Source organism: Pogoniulus pusillus, chromosome 9, assembly GCF_015220805.1.
Source record: "Pogoniulus pusillus isolate bPogPus1 chromosome 9, bPogPus1.pri, whole genome shotgun sequence".
Lineage (NCBI taxonomy): Eukaryota > Metazoa > Chordata > Aves > Piciformes > Lybiidae > Pogoniulus > Pogoniulus pusillus.
In genome coordinates this window covers 22,960,033-22,981,394 of record NC_087272.1, presented here as the reverse complement: position 1 = coordinate 22,981,394, position 21,362 = coordinate 22,960,033, and the positions used below count along the sequence as shown (strand labels likewise).

Genomic DNA, 21,362 nt, shown 5'->3' with positions numbered 1-21,362 from the left:
CTCTAGGTTTTTTTACTTCAGTTTTCAAAGTATAGCGTGCCCGGTTTTCTACAGTCTCTCGGCAGTCTCCAAAAAACCAGTTTTAAATTACTGGAGGTTTTAATAATCTTAAATATTTGGTGGTTTAATATAAAAATAAGCTGTAATGATGAAATAACTTCTCCTCTCTTCCAGCAATGAGAGGATTACAGTGAAGTCTTAAACTTCCTTCCATATACTTCTTGAGATAAATTTTTCTTTCTCTCCTGCTTTCATGAAAAAGACACCCACCAACAAAAAAAAGCAAACAAAACCAAAACCAACTAGAGGTCTTCAGCTATTTTCATGTAATTATCTCTTATTGTGTTCATCCATGCATAAAAACCAAACCATTGCTTTCACAACAGAAATTCAAATACTGGTGAACTGTTTCTCTAGTCTAGTCATAGCTGAATTCCTCCTTTTCATAGCTTTGGCTAAAATTCAGTTATAGTAATTTGTTTTTTAAATGATTAATCAAGTAGATAACATAACCTACTGTTTGAGCACATGAATAAATCAAGTGATGTCAGATTGCATGTTGCAGCAATTGCTCCTACCTCCATCACCCTCACCCCAAGAGGACTTGACGCTAGCAGTAAAAGATTTGTAATCTAAAATGTTGTATGTAACCTTTAGTCAGTTTTCATGTTGGTTTCAATGTAGCCTTCTAGTAATAACTACATTTACTGTGAAAAGTTCTGCACAAAAATCACTCGCCTGACTAAGAACCATTCTGTCTTACAGCGTGTAACTATCTGAGCTGGCACACACAACACAGCACGTGTCCATTCCCAACAGTTAGACTGTGTGAGACCCACAGCAACAGTGGGTTTGATGGCCCACAGAAAAAAAACAGAACTATATTTCAAATTCAAACAAATTAATTGCAGCTACTAGTTGCTTTGCTATGTTTAATTAAACTGTGTTTAATTTTCCTTTCCTTTTCTGAAACAGTACAGTAGTAACCAGGTAATATTTTAATCCCATTTTAGTGCACCTAGTCAAAGAAAAGGGACAGCACCTGCTCTACTTTTGACATTGTGTGTAAAACAACTGAAGATTTTTTTCAGAGAACAGTTCAGTTCAGGTATCTAATTGCATCAACTACTTAGGACCTTAGCCAAAATCCTTTCCATAATGAATGGAGACTGTACACTGAGAGACATTTGTGGCATCTACACATTCACAGTTCTCCCTGGTCTGGATCTCTGAGGTCAAACTTAGAACCTAGCCAGCAGAACCCTGCACGATGCAGCAGGACTCTCCATCATCTGCAGCATAGCAGCACAGACAAAGTCTCTCCTCTCTCTAAGCAAAGCAAGTTAAGGAAAGAAAAAGCTTTCCTTGACAGGAGCTGGAGTTCCTGTGGAGTGCTGAAGAGTAACAGATGCCTAAGACAGCAGGTGTTGAAGAGCTTATATTACATTATATACAAATTTGTTCATGATGCCCTCTCTGAGTGGTCAGTATGATTTCTGGGTAGTGTCTCCAAGCAGGAGATAAAGCCAATGCATGTAAATAGCACAGAAAGAGAGACTACGTGATAGAGTTACATCAACATTGACATGATTAATTTAGGATTCCCCTGTAGAATTTTTCCCACTATATGACTCTTATTTCAGACTCTTAAGCAATTAATATCTGCTAGAATTACTGCAGTTTCATTACAGAAAACAAATTAGTTATCTTTGAACAATATTTAAAAGTGTTTTTAAACACCCAAGCATACCTAACAGATTTTATTTTCTTGATATAACATTTTTGCTGTCTCTGACATTTATCTTGTTACTTATTGTTCCAAGCAATACCAAAAAAAACCCCAAAACAAACCTGGGAAACATAAGATTACTAAAAGAAACTCATACATTAAGGAAAAATATTACTTCTTTTCTATCAATATTAAAAGAGCTGATTTAGTATTAGAAAGGAAAATCTAGTTGTATTCTGAGGAAACACAGAGATCTTTTAATCTCATAAATTATAGACTTGCTTATCCTTACTTTTAGTTTCTCCCTCCAGAATGTCATTAAATTGCTAAATAACAGTGCAAATATGATAATATAATCCTTAACTACGTGAAGTAGCTGGAACTGCATCATAAGCACAATAACAACTTACACTAATAATGACAGATGATTAGTAAGATCAGCGTAATGGAAAAGAATATATTACAGGAGATCTTGAATGAGTTCACTTCCAAAACTCAGAACTTAAGAGCAGGTTGCTTTTAGAAGGCCTTCTGTGTTTTAACATCTCTCAGCTATTTAATGATAGTTTGTGGATTTAAGATGCTGTAAACAGGCACATAACCAGTATGGGCAACTCAATAGAAGACCTAATCATTCAGAATTGCTAATTATACAGAGAAGCAATTTATTTTATTCTGTTACCATATTTAAATTACAGTATCATGAGGCTGGAGCTCTTGATGCACAGTGAAAAAAAGAAAATATAACATGTTCCTCATTCTTTGACTGCTTAGCTTTCATAGGAAGGTCACACCTGCAACTGTAAGTGGATGAGAAATATTTTGTGGGGACTGAGCTTAAAAACAGTTTGTCCTGGAAGATGATCTGGACTGAGTGAATAATCCTTGGATAGTTGACATGCACTAATAAAAAGGCAGCCTTGTTAAGTCCTTTTGTTACTATCAAACTGACTGGAGAATAAAGCAATAATTTTAACAAATTAATAATCTAGTTCTAGCTTGGAAGACTAAAACATATTTTCTCCTGGAACAGAAAAGAATGGACTGCAAAAGAAAACTCTTTTACCAATAAAGGCAAACTCTTTCTCATTTTTGCTCCTTTGTCTTCATTATTCTAAATGCTAAACTGTCACCAACTTCTGAACTTCCTTTTGCTCATTTGTCAGAGCTAGCATAAAACTGATTCCTCAAGAAATCAGGCAAAAACCTACAGGCAAAAAGAAATTTGAGCTGCTTAAGAAATTTTCATTACTTATTGGATATGTTTTCTTTTTTTCCCAAAAGCACATTTGCTGGTATGATTTCAATTCCATTATCCAATGGTCTAAACCTAACAGCCACTCGCATTACCTACTAATTTCAATGACTTCTTCCATTGGCTTCTTACAGCTACCAAAGAGAACAAAAAGTTGCCTATGTAGACTTCCAGAAACAACTCCTGGGTCAGTCAGGTGACTGAGGGCACAGACTCTTTCCACCCTTCTACCTCATCCCCTCCCTTGCACCGAAGTCTTTCTTTAGTTTTCATTTGTGGGGAAGACAACCCAAACCCCAAACCCTGTTGCATTTCCCCGAGCACACCATAGTGTGTCAGGCTGGAGCCACTACTGACTCCAGCCTTCCTCACAATGCTGCTCAGCTTCAATCTTTTTCAGATCCTGCCCGAACGTCATGGGTCCAAACAGCTTTAGGTTCTCCTTGGTCCTAAGTTGCCTACAAGAAGCTGACGTGGCATATATTGTTATAAAATATACCTTCAAAAAAGAACTTACTGTTTATGTAATACACCAGTGAAGCTAGAGGTTTCCTGGCCTGGGTACCATACAACTAACATAAGTACTGAGAAGATGCACATTAAAGTGTAGAGTACACCCGTACAGAGAAGGCCAAAGTATCCACTGGTTTCTTTACCCACTCCACCAGTTACAGGACAGTACTGTGTCTCTCATGACACACTGCAAAACTCTCTAAAAACTGTCAGGGAAAAAAACCTACCAGTAGTAAATGATGCCCAAATGCTCAGCTAGTATCAGTAGCATCAGGAGTCAGATGGAACAGTACGAGGACCAGTTTTGAGGACAAGGCAGAAAGGTTTCTGAGTAGTAGGAGAACTCCTGGAACAAGAAAAATAGTAATTGGAAGAAGTCCTACAACAGCAGAGGAAAACACCACACTAGTTTCTGTACAGTCGTATCATTTTCCCAGAAAGTGTAAGATTTGAAACCAAGTTAAATCTGCACCTTCAAAGCCAGACATAGATGTTCTAAATCAAAATATATAAAAGGAATATACAATTGATTTAAATGTAAGAGAATTCAGTAAAACCAGTATTTGTTTGTAACTGCAGCAGTGTACTGCCTTCAAGATGAAAATGTTTATAACATAAAGTACATTGATATACCTTACTCTTATTCCTCTACCTCTGTATATGGCGTTGAAAACCATTAAGGATCACAACTGTGAAATGATCTTCACTCTGTAGAAAGAAAAAACAGATTTAAAAAATTATTTCCCCTTCTTCATTGTCTCTGTTATACAACAACCTACTGCTATGGATTCTCTAAAGGTTATTTTTGTGTGTCAAATACAAATTGCCTTCCGTACTCGGTATTTTCTTGTGTTTTGAGAGAGACAGCAGGAGGAAAGGCAAAAGTTATTCTTTTAATAGGTTTTTTTCTGGAGAATTACTTCCTTTCTATTTTTTTTTAAATGCTCTCATTGACATAACACATTATGAAGCATTGTGCTGTGAAGTGTAACATCAGCTTGTATCAGTCACACTGCATTACTTTACATGCCTAGCCTAATGTGTCACTGCACAGTAACAGCGGAAATGTCCTATGTAACTGCAAGCACCAATAGCTTGCAGATAAAAATATCGTAAAGTAATTTTTGTACCCACATCTACTGCTTGCATACACATGCTACCAACTCTGGAAGGTAACACCACTTGTGTGTAATTTCTCTAGGGCAGCAGGAAGTTATCTGCAATAGCAATTCCATCAGAAAACAGACTATCAACAGAATTCTAGCAAAAAGGAAGAATCTCCCGTGGCGATTTTAGAAGCATCTACACATTGAAAAGCAGCTTTTTACTGTTCATACAATCTCCTGGCAGTCAAACATTTTGGAGAAAAAATGTTGCTGCTACAGATAATTCTGTCTTTACTTCTGCTTTGAAAAGAAGTATGCTTTTTCTGCAAATTTGTAGATATAAGGAGACTATTTTTGGATTGACTTACTCGTGTGCTCTTCTTGCCCTCTGAACAAGCTGAAACAGGGTTTATTTTTAGTTACATTTTTACATCCTTGCTCTACAGTGGAGGATTTCTTTTAACTCTTTCGTAGTTATGTGCTTTCAGATGAGGAGTAACTGTTGCCTAGGCAAGCAAGCTTCAGTATTCTATCTATTTAAACTATTATATTTATAGATAATAAATATAATAACAATATATATAAACTACTGTATTTATCTATTTAAACAATTATATAGGTGGCTGAGTTCATATGCAATATTCTCATTTTTAATAGTTGACACAAGTAAACAAAGATTATTAATATTTTTTAAAATAAAGGTAAGCCCTATTTTCTTTAAGTGTTAAGATTCTCTGATTTGAAGTTGGGTTACCTATTGAAACATTTAGTAGTGATCTGAAGTAAGCAACAAAAAGCTTGTTGGTAAAACTACTAGACAACTAGGTAAGGGACAGGGTTTTTTGAGGTGTCAATTAACAAGAAAACTATTTGTGAACTCTAAAGACTTTTGTCATAAGTAAGAACTAAATACCATTGTATCAAATATGATTTTCAGCAGGCATAGAGATCTGGTTTATTTCCATTTTCTGTTCAAGTTATTGACTGTATGTTTTAGTAACATTTAATAGTAACCTTATGTACACCTATTAATTTAGGTCTGTAAAGAGAGTTCAGTTCAGTGTAGGCCCATTGAATGTTGCTGTCACCTGCAGCAGGTTGAACAGTGTGGTCCTATCTGCTCAGCTGAGCAAAAGCAAAGCTGGTTTCACAGCTCACTACTAACACCCTGAACATGCCTACTCTGTGTCATCCATGCACAATTAAATTGTCCTTGCTTTCACAGTGCCACCATTTCTCACTCACTCTGCATTATTCTCCAGAGAGGCTTTCAAGATTGGGTGCATTCTTACCCCATTTTCTCAGAACAACTCCTTTTTTTCATAGAAGAGAAAGTACAGCATTGTTCAGACTTGGACTGGATGGGAAGAAAATGATTATTTCCTCTTTTCTTGTCCTGAGTTTCCTGTATGAAAACATGCATGCAGCTCACAAAAAGCTGTTTTGGTCCCCTCTCTGTAACACCAAAGTAACAGTATTTGAGTCGTGAAGTGCACACCATCTTCAAATCACCCTCCTCTCCAGAAAGTTTAACTCCCCCTGTGATTAGCAAAACCAATTTTGTATGCAATTTCTACATCCCTCAGTGTGCATTCAACAAGTTCCACCTAGATGACGCATGCAATTTGTCTTACGCTATTCTGCTATTACATTTCACATTAATGAATATGCATTCTTGCCTCTAAGGATCAGAGGACTGAGTAATTAGTGTAAAGCATGCATAAAAAAGAAAAAAAAAAAGAGAAAAATTTCCTATGCTGAGCTTACAGAAGCACAAAATTTAAACTACATTAATACATACTCCTGAAAACGTCACATCTTCTGTGCCCTCCTGTATGAGTGCACTAGAGCTGAGTTTCACTATCACACATGAACAGCAGAATTTTCTATTAATTTTGACTGGATTGTCAGGTATTCTTCCTTTCCCATCATACAGCAATTTTGCTATTTGCAGATATCAAACTAATATTTATGGTAATTTCTAGCTTCAGTGGCAAATATTTTCAGTGTTGAAAATCACCAGGGTTTTTTTTTCCATACAATTACACTTTATTTATTATACCTTGTAGTGTGAAACCAATGCTTACATTCTTTTAATCAGTCAAATGCCTTCTTCAGGTCCAGGTAGATGGCGTCAGATGCCCTTCACTTGTCCTTGGCTTAGTTTTCATGGAGCTTTAAACAGGGAACTAAGAATTGCCTTTATTTTGGGGTATTTCAAAAAGCATCATGTAATACTTCAATGTTTTTAACTAGTTTTTACCAGTGATTAGTTCTTCATGAAGAATAAAGTGAAAAACATAGGTATTTAAAACTTATGCACGTAAGCAAATTATTTTCTCCACCTCTGTACATAGAGCATTTTACTAGCTCTTACTGACAAATACCTTCCTTTCTGACTTCAGACAAAACTATTTTAAGTTTTATGTGGAAAGTTATCCTGCCAAGTTCATCCTCATGAAACCTTTATACTTTGAAACAGTGTACTGCAATAATGCATGATGCATGAATATATAAAAATGCATCACTATGCACTAACATGCAAATCCTATTCAAAATAAAGGGAAGTGATTAAGTAGTGAAAAGTATCAAGTAAAAAGAATCACAGAATCAGCCATGTTAGAAGAGACCTCCAAGATCATCCAGTCCATCCTAGCACCCATCCCTATCCAGTCAACTAGACCATGGCACTAAGTGCCTCATCCAGTCTTTTCTTGAACACCTCCAGAGACAATGACTCCACTGCCTCCATAGGCAGCCCATTCCAATGGTAAATCACTCTCTCTGTGAAGAACTTCCTCCTAATATCAAGCCTATACCTCCCCCAGCACAACTTGAGACTGTCTCTTTGCTCTGTTGCTGGTTGCCTCAGAGAAGAGACTGACCCTGACTTGGCTACACCTTTCCTTCAGATAGTTGCTGTTCATATAGCACTGAGGTCACCCCTGGGCCTCTTCTTTTTCAGGCTAATTTGCAAATCCCAACTTTTATGTATCATAAGAGAATTTGCAAATAAATGTAACTAATGCCAATACAGGTACAGGTGAATATAGGTATATATTCACTATAAACTGAAGCTAAATTTTTAAGAGAACATTTGAAATCTACCTCTTTACAGTAGTTTGAGGAGATGCAGTTATTATTTTTCAAAACTAATTCAGCTGAAATTTGTAGCTTACTTAATAGTAGCTTTGTTAATCTTAACAGCAGCTTCAGGGTTTAGATATGTTGTGCCATTGATTACCACTCTGTGCGACCATCCAGCCAATTCCTTATCCAGTGAGTGCACAACCCATCAAGTCCCTGTTTTCCAGTTTGGTGCCCAGGATGTCATGTGAGACAGAGTCAAATGCCTTACTCAGGTCCAGGTAAATGATGCCAGTTGCTCTTCCCTTGTCCACTGTTGCTGTGACTTCATCGTAAAAAGCCACCAAATTAGGCATGATTTGCCCTTGGTGAAGCCCTTGCTGATTACCATCAATCAGCTCTGCTTTGTTTTCCATTTGCCTTAGCAGAGCCTTCAGGAGGATCTGCTCCATGATCTTGGCAGGCACAGAGGTGAAAATGACTGGTCTGTAGTTCCAGGGGTCATCCTTTTTTCCCTTCTTGCAGGTGGGTGTTATGTTTGCCCTTTTCCAGTCATCAGGAACTTCACCAGTCTGCCATGACCTTTCAAATATGATGGACAGCTTAGCAACTTCATCTGCCAGTTTCCCCAGGACCCATGGGTGGATCTTGTCAGGCCCCATGGACTTGTGCATGTTCAGATTCCTTAGGTGCTCACAAACATGATCTTCAATTATAGTGGGCAGATCTTCCTTCTCCCAGTCCTTACTTTTGCCCTTTGGGACTTGGGCACTGTGATTGGAATCCTTGCCGTTGAAGACTGAGGCAAAAAAGTCACTGAGCACCTTGGCCTTATCCATATCCTTTGTCACCAGTTCTCCATTTCCCTTCTGAAAGGGTCCTACATTCTTCCTAGTCCTCCTTTTCTCAATATACCTGAAGAAGTTCATCTTGTTCCCCTTTATGTCCCTAGCCAGATTTAATTCTAGCTGTGCTTTAGCTTTCCTAACCTGAGCTCTGGTTGCACAAACAATTGCTTTGTATTTGTCCCAGGTTACTTGTTCTTGCTTCCACTCCCTGTAGGTTTTCTTCTTGCATCTAAGTGTGTCCAGGAGCTCTGTATTCATCCATGCAGGCCTCCTGGCCTTCTTACCTGCCTTGCTCTTTTTTGGGATGCATTGCTCCTGGGCCTGGAGGAGGTGATCCTTGAACACTGACCAGCTTTGCTGGGTCCCACTTCTTTCCGGAGTTTTCTTCTCATGGTGCCCTGCTAAGGAGGTCCCTGAAGAGGTTAAAATCTGCTCTTCTGAAGTCCAGAGCAGTGACCTTGCCAAGCACCCTCCTTGATGTCCTGAGTATCTTAAACTCTAACAGTTCATGGTCACTGCAGCCAAGTCAACCCTTCAGCTTCACTCATGAACCCCTCCTTGTTGGTGAGGACTAGGTCCAGCATAGCATCTTTTCTTGTGGGTTCCTCTACCACTTGGAGAAGGAAGTTATCATCAGTGCATTCCAGGAAGCTCCTAGATTGCTGGTGCTCTGATGTGTTGTCCTTCCAACATCAGGGTGGTTGAAGTCACCCATGAGGACCAGAGTCTGTGATTGTGAAGCTTCTCCTATTTGTTTGTAAAGGTCTTCATCTGCTTCACCTTCCTGATCAGGAGGTCCGTAGCAGACTCCTGCTATGATGTCACCTTCCCCTGCCTGCTTTTTAACCTTTACCCATAAGCTCTCTGTTTTTGCATTGCACATCCCCAGGTGGATGGACTCTAGTTTATCATTGATGTAGAGGGCAATAGCCCCTCCCCTTCTCCCCTGCCTGTCCCTCCTGAAGAGTCTATAACCATCTATCTATCCCCAAGCTCCAATCATGAGATCCATCCCACCATGTCTCAGTGATGCCAGTGACATCATAACCCTGTAGACTTACACATATTTGCAATTCTTCCTGTTTGTTCCCCATGCTCCTTGCATTAGTGTAGAGGCATTTCAGTTGTGTCTTTGTTGGAGATGACTTGCTGACTGATTTTCCCTTACCCTGATCTTTGGGAATTCTTTTCTCAGTCTGTACTCCAATCCTAGGGGCAGATCCCACCTGTCTATGCTCAGGCACCTCTGTAGCTATCAACCTATCTCTAGACCTCATGTCATCACTACCACTTGATGTTTTCCTCTTGGCAGCTACTACCTGAAGGGCATCTGGCTCATCTCTCCAAGATTTTGATTGCAAAATATATGAAACACTTTTTAATTCAGATTTACTGTCATATTTGGAATGTATGGAACCATATTTAATTAGGTATGTTTGAATGATAGACTGGATAATAAGTGTTATTACTCACTTGCATCTGATCATTTCAGAGTTGGACTGCTTGCATGTGTGCTTGCCGTACTACAGCGATCTGCAACCATGCTTCTTTGGTAAAGATATCCACAGAGACTTCTAAAACCCTTCTTGTCACACTCCTGTTCAGGGTGAAGTAGATCTGGAAGAAGAGTAAGGAACAAAAATTTGCAGTGTGCCCACAGTATGAGGGTTGCACAGCAACTCGTTGATAAGAGAGGTGAGCTAAATAAACCAGCAAACTGAGATACAGCACTGGAATTCAGACAGCCACTTGGCTTTTCATGAAAGTAAAACAGAACAGCTTTGCTAGTTTAGGAGTATCATATAATCCTGTAAGCACTTGTGTTGTAGATACTGTTTCTAAGCACAGATGATGGTTTTGCTAAATATTTAGCCATTTTTTTTATATTTTCACAAAGATAAAGTTATGACTGCAGCAGCTGGAAATTTTAACTGAGAAATTATGTGATTAAAGCAAGATTTGAGGTTGTGGCTGGCTTGGAAACACTGTAATTTCTTCTGGTGCTTCAGTTGTCTCTAGTCAAGTCACTAGTGCTCCTTGTGTAATTGGGTATTTCTACATGCACCAGTTAGCAGAAAAGCTCGCTGCTGTTACCAACCCCAGCACACTGTGGCAGAGACATCTAATGAGTGGAAGAGATGCTAGTCTGTTTATTAGTTCACCAGGACAGCCTTTGCATTGCTGTTACATGATTCACATTTGATTCTACCCAAAAGCAAGTATGCACATGTATGCATGGCAACAATGCCTCAGACTTCAGCATGCAGCTATTCTTCAGCCTTCATCAGAAAATAAAAGTAATATTAAAAAAAATCTATATTGTACTTTCCTCAATTTTGTTTGCAGTTAATTAGATGTAGATAATAACCAGTCCTGGCAGGCAGAACAGGTACACCTACTGTTTACTCTGCCAGTTATTCCAGAGTTTGAGATTTGCTCCTCTGTAAAGGCAAACGATCGCAAACGAACTATTTTATTTGAAACTTTATTTGACCTCTTTGCTAATTAGTGCATATGAAAATGTCAGCTCACCCCAGGGCAGCAGTAACCCAACTAACAGTTGCTGAATTACCAGAAAACGTTACGATATTTTTGCTCCGATATTCCATTTGCAATAATTTGTGTTTTGGCTATTTTTTGACTGCATTTTTATTCTTCTCTCATTTATCCGTAACAGATCTTTTGCCCATTGCTTGCCTTACTTGCTACAGTTTTCCCACCAAGAGTTCATTAATTAGAATCACTCTCCAATCAACATGTCAATTACTCTGATCATAAGGGATACTCAGTGATGATTGAGAACAGTATGATTTTTTTTAATGCAAGCATACACAGGCAATTTTCCCCATAATAAATTATCTAACAGAGATGATGGAGGTAGGATCTTGAAAATATCTGTAAATTAAACACTTCAAAAAATAATATTTACTGTAAGGTCTTTCTCATTTGTATCACCATAGCATTGCTCAAAAATTGAGACTTCTACAGCATAATACAGAGTAAGTACAAGAAGGCTCCTGCTGCACAGACAGAGGCAGGACACTCCCTTTCTACTAGAATCAGTGTAAAATGTAAACATTATCAAAAAAACCTACTGTAGTCAATTGTATCTGTATTTAGCATTAACATTACCTTCAGCAAGTTTTGTGTGGTAGAGTAAGAATGTGATAAGAACGACTACTGGAGCAGACTTTCAATAGGCAAATGAAGAAACTCTGTATTACTTCTGGTCAAGGCTTATAAGCAACGCCAGTATTAGCCAATGCTCACCTCAGGACAGAGGAAATGTAGAAACTATAACCTGGAAAAGTAATTTTTGGTTGCTTGCTATGGTGGAGGGAAATGCTGCTGCAAATAAAATTGTAGTTCACCATAATTAGCATTTCATGCCAGAACATGTGCACACGCCTTGGAGACATGCAGCTTTCCCAGGTGTCCTCACATACACTCAACACATTTGTTAAGTTGCATGTCAATTCTTCACCCACAGGTGCAGGGTGAAATACTACCTTCAGTCAACATGTCAGTCATTTTTCTTCCAGAATTGTTTTCAAAGTGACAAATTTCAGTAGCAAGTATCACACAAACCTTTTAAATTTGTCATGAGGTAGGACTTGATGTTTTAAAATCTTTTCTAACCTTTGCTGAGGCTCTATTTTTTAAAATTATTGCTATGGCTACCTAATTATTTCTATTACTTAATTGTTTCTTCTTGTCTGAATGGTGGAAAGTAGCAACCAAGTCACAGCAGTGCAAGACTAACTCCAGGCATCACGGCTATGTGACTGCAGGCAACCTAGAGGCAATCCTAATGGTGCCACGTTTTTCCACAGAGATCAGGCAGACCACTCATGGTGGCTGTGCCAGACAAGTAGCCAGGTGAACAATGACTAAGAGGAGAGGGGCAGAGGAGGGGCAGACATGGGCTGCTACTTCTTTGTCACTGCTTTTACAGAAGCAAAGCTGGTGAAAAGGCTGCAAGTCCTGTGAGGAGCAGCTGAGGACTTCGGGTTGCTCTCATTTGGAGAAACGGAGGCTAAGAATTGACCTCAAAGCTCTCTACAGCTTCCTGAAGGAGGGAAAGTGAAGAGGGAGTTGCTGATCTGTTCTCCCTGGTACCTAGTTATAGAACATCTAGGAATGATTCTAAATTGTGCCAGAAAAGGTTTAGACTGGACATTAGGAAACAGTTTTTGACCAAGAGTGTGGTCAAACAATCAAATAGGCTTCTTAGAGAGGTGGCCAGTACCTCAAGTCTGTCAGTGTGTAAGGGACATTTGGACGATGCCATTACTAACATGCTTTAACTTCTGATCAGCCCTGAAGTGCTCAGACAACTGAAATATTCCATTCTATGAAATCTGTCTTAAAAATAAAGCTGAGCTATAAAAAAATATGTTCAGTTTTAGGTCAAACTTGGCAAAACCTCCTCATCATATATCCAGAGAATGTATGAAAACAATAGTAGTCCAGAATATCTATAGAGGTAGATTCATTAAAATATTATATAAAAATTAAACCAAGGGACGTTGGAGATTATTCAGCATTATGACTTGATTCCGTAGCTGAACTCCAAAAGACACTTAAATTCAGAATTAAGATCTCACACCTGATTCTTCAAGGATTCACATTCTATCAAAATTTCATGTTGAAATGACATTTTCATTCATGGTCTTAATTAGCTGAGTGGGATTTTGTATTTCTGTCCTTAAGCTAATAAAACACCAAAGAAGAAAAGTATCAGGATGCCAGCAGAGTAAAAATGTGGGGTTTTTTTGTTTGTTTGTTTTTAACTTAAATGAAAACCACACAATATAATGACCTAATATAGTGCCCAAAATTATCCCCTGACTTTCAGCTATACTTGTAGTACTTAGTTCAGTGCTTGCCAGTCCCACATTCTTCTCTTTACTCAGCATATGTTAATGTTACTAGCTTCAATGAGAGATATATTTTTCAAATGCCTATTATACAAATTTAAAGAAATTAATAACAAATTATTACTATTGTGGGGGTGGTTTTGCTAATGTTTTGGAGGGTTTTTTTTTAATTACAAAATACATAATTTCCAAGCCTGGACAAGAAACTAAAAACTAGATGTATCACTACTATGAATGGGATAAATGCAACAGAACAAACAGGTGAAAATGACTGTTGAATTTTCACTCTTTTCATGAATCTTCTAGGAATCTTTTTGTTTTGTAATCCTGAGACATAATTCAGATAGATAAAACAAAAATGAGTGTTTAATTTTGCATGAATTCTATCAGATTACTATGTTAAGAGAGAAAAGATGTAAATATTATGGGACAGAGCTCTGAAAAGCTGTTCAAGTACAATCTTTGTCAACAAATATCTTAACACTTCAGAATTACTCCTTTTCACCCAATGAATTATACAACTGCATAAGGAAAGGCAACAGGACCATCCTACAGTATTTTACATCCTGGAATTAGGGAACAACATTGTTTAGATGTCATACACCTTAATCATGTCTCCGAGAGCAAAGATTCATTTTTTTCACCTGTTCTTGTTACAATCCAAGTAAGGTCTGTCCCAGTATATTCTATAAGAAAGGGATATGTTATCCACCTTGAATCATAGAATCAACCAGGTTGGAAGAGACCTCCAAGATTATCCAGTCCAACCTATCCCCCAGCCCTATCCAGTCAGCTAAAGTGAATTTAGAGGTGAAAAACTGAAGTGAAGGCAGAAATCATCTTCCAACCTGAAGCAGATGATTCTGCATCTTTTTAATCAACAAAACTTTTGGGTAAATGGGATATGATTTTTCCACTTCATTCAACTTCTGGTCTTTAATTTCCTGATTGCATTTTTTTTTCAGTGTACTTTTAAGAAAACTGCTTCTTTTATAGGTACTTGATTTTTCCTTAGAAGTTTGACAAGAAACCTGTCTGATCACCAGGACAAAGGAGCCTACCCTGCTGTGGGCATCCAGACAGCTAGCATAATGGGGTCTAGGCTTAACAGTTTTATAAATTTAGCCCTTAATACCTGATTTAGTAAATTAAGGAATAGTTTGTCTCTTGACTCTAGTGGAGTCGGTTCAGAAACTAAGTTCATGCACGCTCTCATTTCCCTTTTTGAAAAGTTCATTTTGCTGTCTCCAGCCAGCCAAGGCATCAAGTCAATGGGAAAAATAATTTCGTGGGAAAACTTGAACAGATAATGATCCTTAGTAAAAAAAGCATCTGACAAAAGTTATTTAGACATAAATAAAACAAAAGAGATTTGTAAACCAAATATCTTAATTGCATTTCTTTTACCACATGTGTCCCTCACAGTATAAAAGCCATAGTATAAAATGAAAGTCAAAATACCAGAATGTATTAGCTCTTTTCTGAATTACTGCAATAGTTCTGAAGTTTTACAATATGCATGATAAAGATGCTTCTACTATTAACATATGGGAAAATCATAGGCAGTAAGAAATACAAAACTAGTCAGTTTCACGTTTAAATTTTACGTCAGTCCAAAGGTGAACATGCAAAGCTGGGCACTGCTTTCCATTAATGTGAACAGGCATTTAGAATCATAGAGTGGTTTGTGTTAGAAGGAACATTTAAAGGTCATCTTGTTCAACCCCTCCATGCAGTGAGCAGGGACATCATCAACTAGATCAGGTTGCTCAGAGCCCCATCCCACCTGACTGCGAATGTTTCTAAGGGAGCAGGCATCTGCCCTCTCCCTGGGCAATGTGTTTCAGTGCTTGACCACCCTCAATTGTAAAAAAAAGTCTTATATCCAGTCTAAATCTTACCTCCCTTAGTTTAAAACCATTACCCCTTGTCTTGCACAACAAACCCTGCTAAAAAGACTGTCCCCATCTTTCTCATAAGCTTCATGCAGACTTTTATCTGATACCAAGCTTATTTCTAAAAGAGAAGTGCCACATGTAATTATTATAGTGCATAAGGACCACACAGAGAAATCAGCAACACACGTCTGTAGATCCTTCTGAAGCCCTTAGAGTTTGTTTGGCTTATATTTTTTACAGACCCTGTAATTTAAAAGACAACAAAAATGTGTTCCACTGAATCAAACCAGTTTCTGACAACAGTTTCTTTAAATATACTAGTAGTTAAATTATTATAACTTATGGAATTACTCCAGACTAAGATCCGTGCTTAAGGAAAATACAACTTTCAGTATATGATTTTCACATGAGGATGCTACCTATTTAATTAAACAATGGGCACACTTACTTCAAAATCCTGCAGACCTTAGGGCTCCTAAAACATGCCATTAAATAAAGTTAATGAGGAATCGGTCAAACCGGAACATACTTTTAACAAGAATGACTCAACTGGAGTCTTATGCACTGCATCCTAAAAAAAAAAAACCAAACAAAACTAACATTTAAAAAAATCATTTGTTGTTGTACCAAAATAGACATTAGCATGTTTAAATTAATTACACTCATCAACTACAATCAATCTAAGTTTATAAGATTCTCTCAGAGGTTTTCATTGCTTTGCAATATTGATTAGCAGATATTCGGTGGCTATTTATATTCAATTGAATAAATAAAACAAAACAGAAGGAAGAGAATCTGTTTCAGTATATTTACTAATGTTGAAGCTTCTCTGTATCTTCCTTTTCCTTCAAGAGACAGCAGGAGTTGTGATCACAGATTTGGTGAGTTCTCTGAGAAATGAGATTAAAATAATTTTTGTATTCAGCAGTGACTGCCAACTATGTTATTATTTGTCATCTGAGAGTTCCTACTGAGTCACTGAAATCAAATAAACAAATTGGAACAGAAATAGATCAGAAAAATAAATAACTTTGGTTTACATCAGAAATGAGGACTTCAGAGGGAAACAAATGTGGAGGTTTTTTTCATATAATGAGAATATGGGAAAAAATTATATAGGTCTGTAAGGTCTGTAATACATAGGAATAGAATTCTGTGGAAGGAAAAAAGGGTGCATCTGCAAATGCAGTCATTTGGTCAAACATGATTACATTTTTCTTTGTTTTATTTCACTTTCCATTAGACACAGCCAAGTGTAATACAACTGTCAGTGACACCAGGCCTAGTTGTAACTGTGGTGATTACCTTATGTTCTACCCACTAGCATATGCTATTTTCTTGCTTCACACCACAGCTGTGGCTTATCATGCAATGTGTCATCTGTAGAGTGGTTGCCAAGCACTTGAGTCTAATGAAATGTATTTCATTTTTAAACAGCATTGCTTCCACTTTGTCAGCCTTCTGTAACGTAACTAGATTTACATGGGTCCTTACTTTCTATAAAGAGAAAGCAAAAGGTTGATTATCAGGAGATGATTCTATGACAGCTCTTACAAAATATTTCCACAGATGTATTTCAACAAATAGTTTTCTTGATTCAGATGAAAAACTAAGCGAGGAGGTACAAGGCTGAGTAAATGCATAGTAATAACAGAGCTGTTATTTCTTACCTCAGAATAGAAATTGCTTTGTGGCATGCTTTCAGAAACAATGAAATCTGTGCCTCTAGGTAAACTTCAAAACCCCATGTTCCCAGTAGGTGCAACTGTAGCACTGGCATGCTCAAAACCTCTTTTACCTTTTCTAGCAACATACATGAAAAAATGCAAGATAGTTTCTCTCCTGTATCCTCATCCATCCTTAGGACCTATTGGTTGTGCACCTATCAGTTATACACCTAAATAATACCTTTTCATATGTAATTTTGTTGTGATTTTTAAATAAGTCAATCCATAGTGCCCCACACTTAGCAAATTGGTTGTTGTGATGGTTTGGGTGTACTCTGCCCCTCCACACTTTAGAAATCACCCAGAGCTGGCTGAGCCTAGCCTGGAAATATGGATGAAGCTATTTATTTACAGCTAGCACAATATACAAGCAGATATTTACAGTATATACAGGTATATACAGAAATATACAAGGTAAAAGGTAATACAGAAACACAACTTTCCTCCCAGAAACCTGAGTCCCCAGGAGGGGCTCTCAACCACCCCTCACCTTCCCCCTGCCCCTCTCAACCTTACCCCAGTCCCAAGCAAGAATTGAGGCTCGGCCAGAGGTTAAGAAGCAAAATGGGTTAGGCCAAATGGAAGGTGAGGTTAGGGAGTAAGATGTTGCTCAGCCAGCAGCCCAAGCAAGAGTGAGAGAAAATGGCAAGAGTGTTATCTAATGTTTCCATTTCTCCTTCCCATACTCCTTAGCAAGACTCTGAGGGGAGTAGACATCACCAGCGTTTCACAGCCTGTGATCTAGTGCTTCTCACCAAAACATTCTAGCCGGCTTCAAACTAGCACAGTTCCTCACAGCCTATCTTTGACTATGCACAACTCAACTGCAGAGTGTGAGAAATAGCTGATGGATCACTTCAGAGAATTCAGAGCTGTAGTTGTAACACAACTGAATTTGTTGCCTAGGACGCTTAGAAAACGAAGGAAGAAATCCCTCAAAAACATTGCTGTTTTTTTAGGTTATTGTGGAAATCTGAAACTCATCATTAAGAAAATGCAATTAAATAAAAACAGTTATGTTATTGTGATGGTTGGGAGTTGCCTGCTTTGGTTTTGTTTTCAGTCGTGTTTCAACGTGTCAGTGTCATGGTAGGCCTGACAGGCCCCAGACAGGCCTGCCCATGTCCCGACTCGCCCAGGCACGTTCTTCTGCTCTCCCCCCACTACTTCTGTGGGGAGAAGCAGCTGCAGCAAAGAGGACAAAGAACCTGGAACCATTCAGCCTAAAGACTGGCTTGTCCAGACGTGTTCCCCTGCTCTCTCCTCCTTCAGTGCTGAGGGAAGCAACCGCAGGACAGGGAAACAAAAGCCCTGACCCCAAGCCTGGCAAAGTGCCATTCTGCTCGGCTAATCTATGTCCAACGGCCCATGAGTCTCGGGCTGGCATTGGTAATAAGGGACGGGCTGGTAGCACGGTGTGCTGCTGTGTGGGTCCTTCTGTAGACTGACGCATGGACTGCTGCTGCCTCACTGCATCCTGAAACTGCCTGGGAACTCCACTGCCTCGAGTTTACCAGACACAGGCTCTAAATGCCTGCACACGATCAGCCTGCATAGCCAGCGAGATGTTGTGCCAAGACTGCACATCACATCACATCCTGCCTGCCCCTCTGCAAGGCTTCTGCTGAATCGGGAATCAAGAGGAACCAGGTCAGAGACTATGCTACAGACTCCCAGCTTCCTGAGAAAAGAGCCTGGGAAACTCCAAAGCTTCTGACAACTTTCTGCTTTTTTGACCTTATTCTTCATGAGACAATTTCATTTCCTTTTAGACATTTCTGTGGAGGATGATCTCAAGATTTTATTGTTTGACCCTTTTTTTCTTGATTTAAACGTTTTACTGGAAACCACTTGGCAAAATAGAAAGCCCCATAACCATTTCCTAAATAAAATTTTAAATGTATCTATTGTGAGGAACTAGGAACTCACAAAATGGGAGGTATATAGTGGATCTACTACCATAAATGCTGAGGGGAAAAAAAGGGCTTCTTTCACCTAGCCACATAACCTGCAAGTTTAAGACAGAAATTCAGTCACTCCTCCCACTTGTGCTAGTTTGAAGCCAGCTAGAATGTTTTGGTGAGAAGAACTTGATTACAGGCTGTGAAAGAGAAACAAGGGTGATGTCTACTTCACTCATAGGCTTACTGAGATGTATAAGAACAAGAATCCAAACATAGATAAGGGAGTCACTCTCTGCCTGAGCTCTGGGCTGCATTTTTCTCTCTAACTTCACCTTCCGTCCCTCTGATTAATCCACTTGCTTCCTAACCCCCGTGGCTGACCCTCCATTCTTCCTTGGGGCACAAGGCAACGTCTGAGGTAAGGCAGAGGGGTGGGAGAATGTTGAAGGGCAGTTGGGAGCCCCCCTCCTGGGGACTCAGGTTTATGGGAGGGGAGTTGTGTTTCTGTATTACCTTTAACTTATATATTTCTATATATTACTGTATATACTGTAAATATCTGCTTGTATATTGTGCTAAGCTATAAATATAAGCTTCATTCAAATTTCCAGAGCAGCTGAGTCTAGTCTGGGTGATTTCCAAGGGTGGGGAGGGGGAGCGCGTACCACTCAACTTTCAAAGCACAAGAATAAAACCTGCAAGTATGCCTCACTGCAAACCTAAATGTCAACATACCTCCAACATTTATTTTAATATTTAAGAACCTATTAAAATAGAAGAAAGCTTGTCATTGCAGATACTGAACTTTCAGGTACTGCATCCACATCAAAACTTTTATTCATCTTCCAGACAGTACTTCAGACACAAAGCAAATGTAAATGCATAGAGAATAAGAAGCAGGAAGAAAGTTGAAGCTGCTATAAATAGCAATTGACAAAGAGAACCAGTGACAGCCACAGTAATTATAAAAGCAATAGTTTCATGGAATTGAATTTGCTAAGAACTCACACTACTGTACAGTAGTGTGTAATGCACAAGAAGAAATTTTTCATAGCACATATAAACTGCCCGAAGTATATCAAGTTTTATCAAGATGCTTTCTAGTGACTAACTAGCAAACTCTATCCTGCCATCTGAGTCTTCTGTGAAAGCTCATTTACTAGTGTCATTTCCTATCATTAGAATATACCCTACTGTTTCCCACACAGCTGAATCAGCTTTTTGGGTTAAAGCACCTGGTCAGTAGACGCCTGACATAGTGCTGTTATTGTTGTGGGCAGGTTGCTACCCTTTGCAGCCATCATTTCCAATAACATCGAAGTGCATTGTAAATTTTAAATATTTATGTTCTCTGGATGGGTTTTATTAATTTCATGCTCCCACACTGCTTTAGAGTATTTAGGTTTGTGCCATGTTTACCTTAAAAACATTATTTATAACATGCCCACCTTTTTAGGAATCCAAATGCCACTTCTCTCTATGTGGATGCATAGCAAATAAGTTTTTTCCAAAGAACATATTTTATTTGAAAAACGTTCTGGTTTGCAGTCCTGAAAAAGTAACACATATCCAAAGGTTAATCATCATCACGAGTTTTGTGCATGCAAGGCAGCTTTCAGTTTCAATATCCTCTTAATTCTGAGTCTGACTCACTGCACAAAAGTTGAAGCTTTTAAGATTTTTCTTTTAAATATGAAACCACCTACTGAAGTGAAGAAACAATACTGTCTAGCTTTGGAGTGTCTGTTTCAAATACCTCACAGACTGCTCTTCAGTGAAGTAGCGCAAACATTCTAGCCTGCTTTCCACACTGATTACTTGTTCAGCCTTTTACACAGTGAGTACAGAAACAGAAAAACAATGTCTCAGAGCTAACAGATACACATGCTTTTGGATAGATTTCTGGGTGCAGCAAAGAAACATGAGCTCAGAGAATTGGAACGGATACATTAGAAAAATCTGTACCTACATCATCTTATAGGTAGAGGTAGCTGTAAGTTTGGATCCTACCTCTTCTAACCTCTGAGGGGACACAGGTCGGGACACCGGAAAATCTCATTACAGACATAAAAGTCCCAGTTCCAAATCAAGATAAAATTTACACTCAAAAAGACTGAACAGCTGAGATTTTGATTCTGGTCCTGGCATAAATTTCTACTCATGAAACTATTAAATCAGAATTAATTTTATAAAATGCTAAGAATCTACAAATTGGAAAAATGCATCAAACCAATTCTGGCTTACTCTGAGCACATAACAAGAGCATTTTATGTTTCTTTCATTCCAATTATACGTGCCAGACTTGACAATTCAGATACAAGTAAGGCTGGTCACTCCTGATAAAGAGCATGAAACACAATCACATCCTCTTTCCACCAAGATTACAAGGCATTCAAAGAATTGGAGATGCAGACA

At 38.5% G+C, this 21,362-nt stretch overlaps 1 long non-coding RNA gene across 6 annotated transcripts in view; it reads right to left on the bottom strand.

Moving 5' to 3' along the window:
- The window catches only part of LOC135178459 (uncharacterized), a 60,195-nt gene that overhangs the window by 983 nt on the left and 37,850 nt on the right, over nucleotides 1-21,362 (bottom strand). The window contains exons 1-6 of one of the 6 annotated variants that reach the window (XR_010303545.1): nucleotides 15,765-15,882; nucleotides 10,012-10,155; nucleotides 6,691-6,792; nucleotides 5,896-6,058; nucleotides 4,131-4,205; nucleotides 3,725-3,843 (exon numbers count right to left, since the gene is read on the bottom strand). This is a non-coding gene — a long non-coding RNA (uncharacterized LOC135178459). Of the gene's footprint in view, nucleotides 1-3,724; nucleotides 3,844-4,130; nucleotides 4,206-5,895; nucleotides 6,059-6,690; nucleotides 6,804-10,011; nucleotides 10,156-15,764; nucleotides 15,883-21,362 lie in introns of those variants that run through there. The other 5 variants (XR_010303544.1, XR_010303543.1, XR_010303547.1 and 2 more) reach the window with 5 other exon arrangements.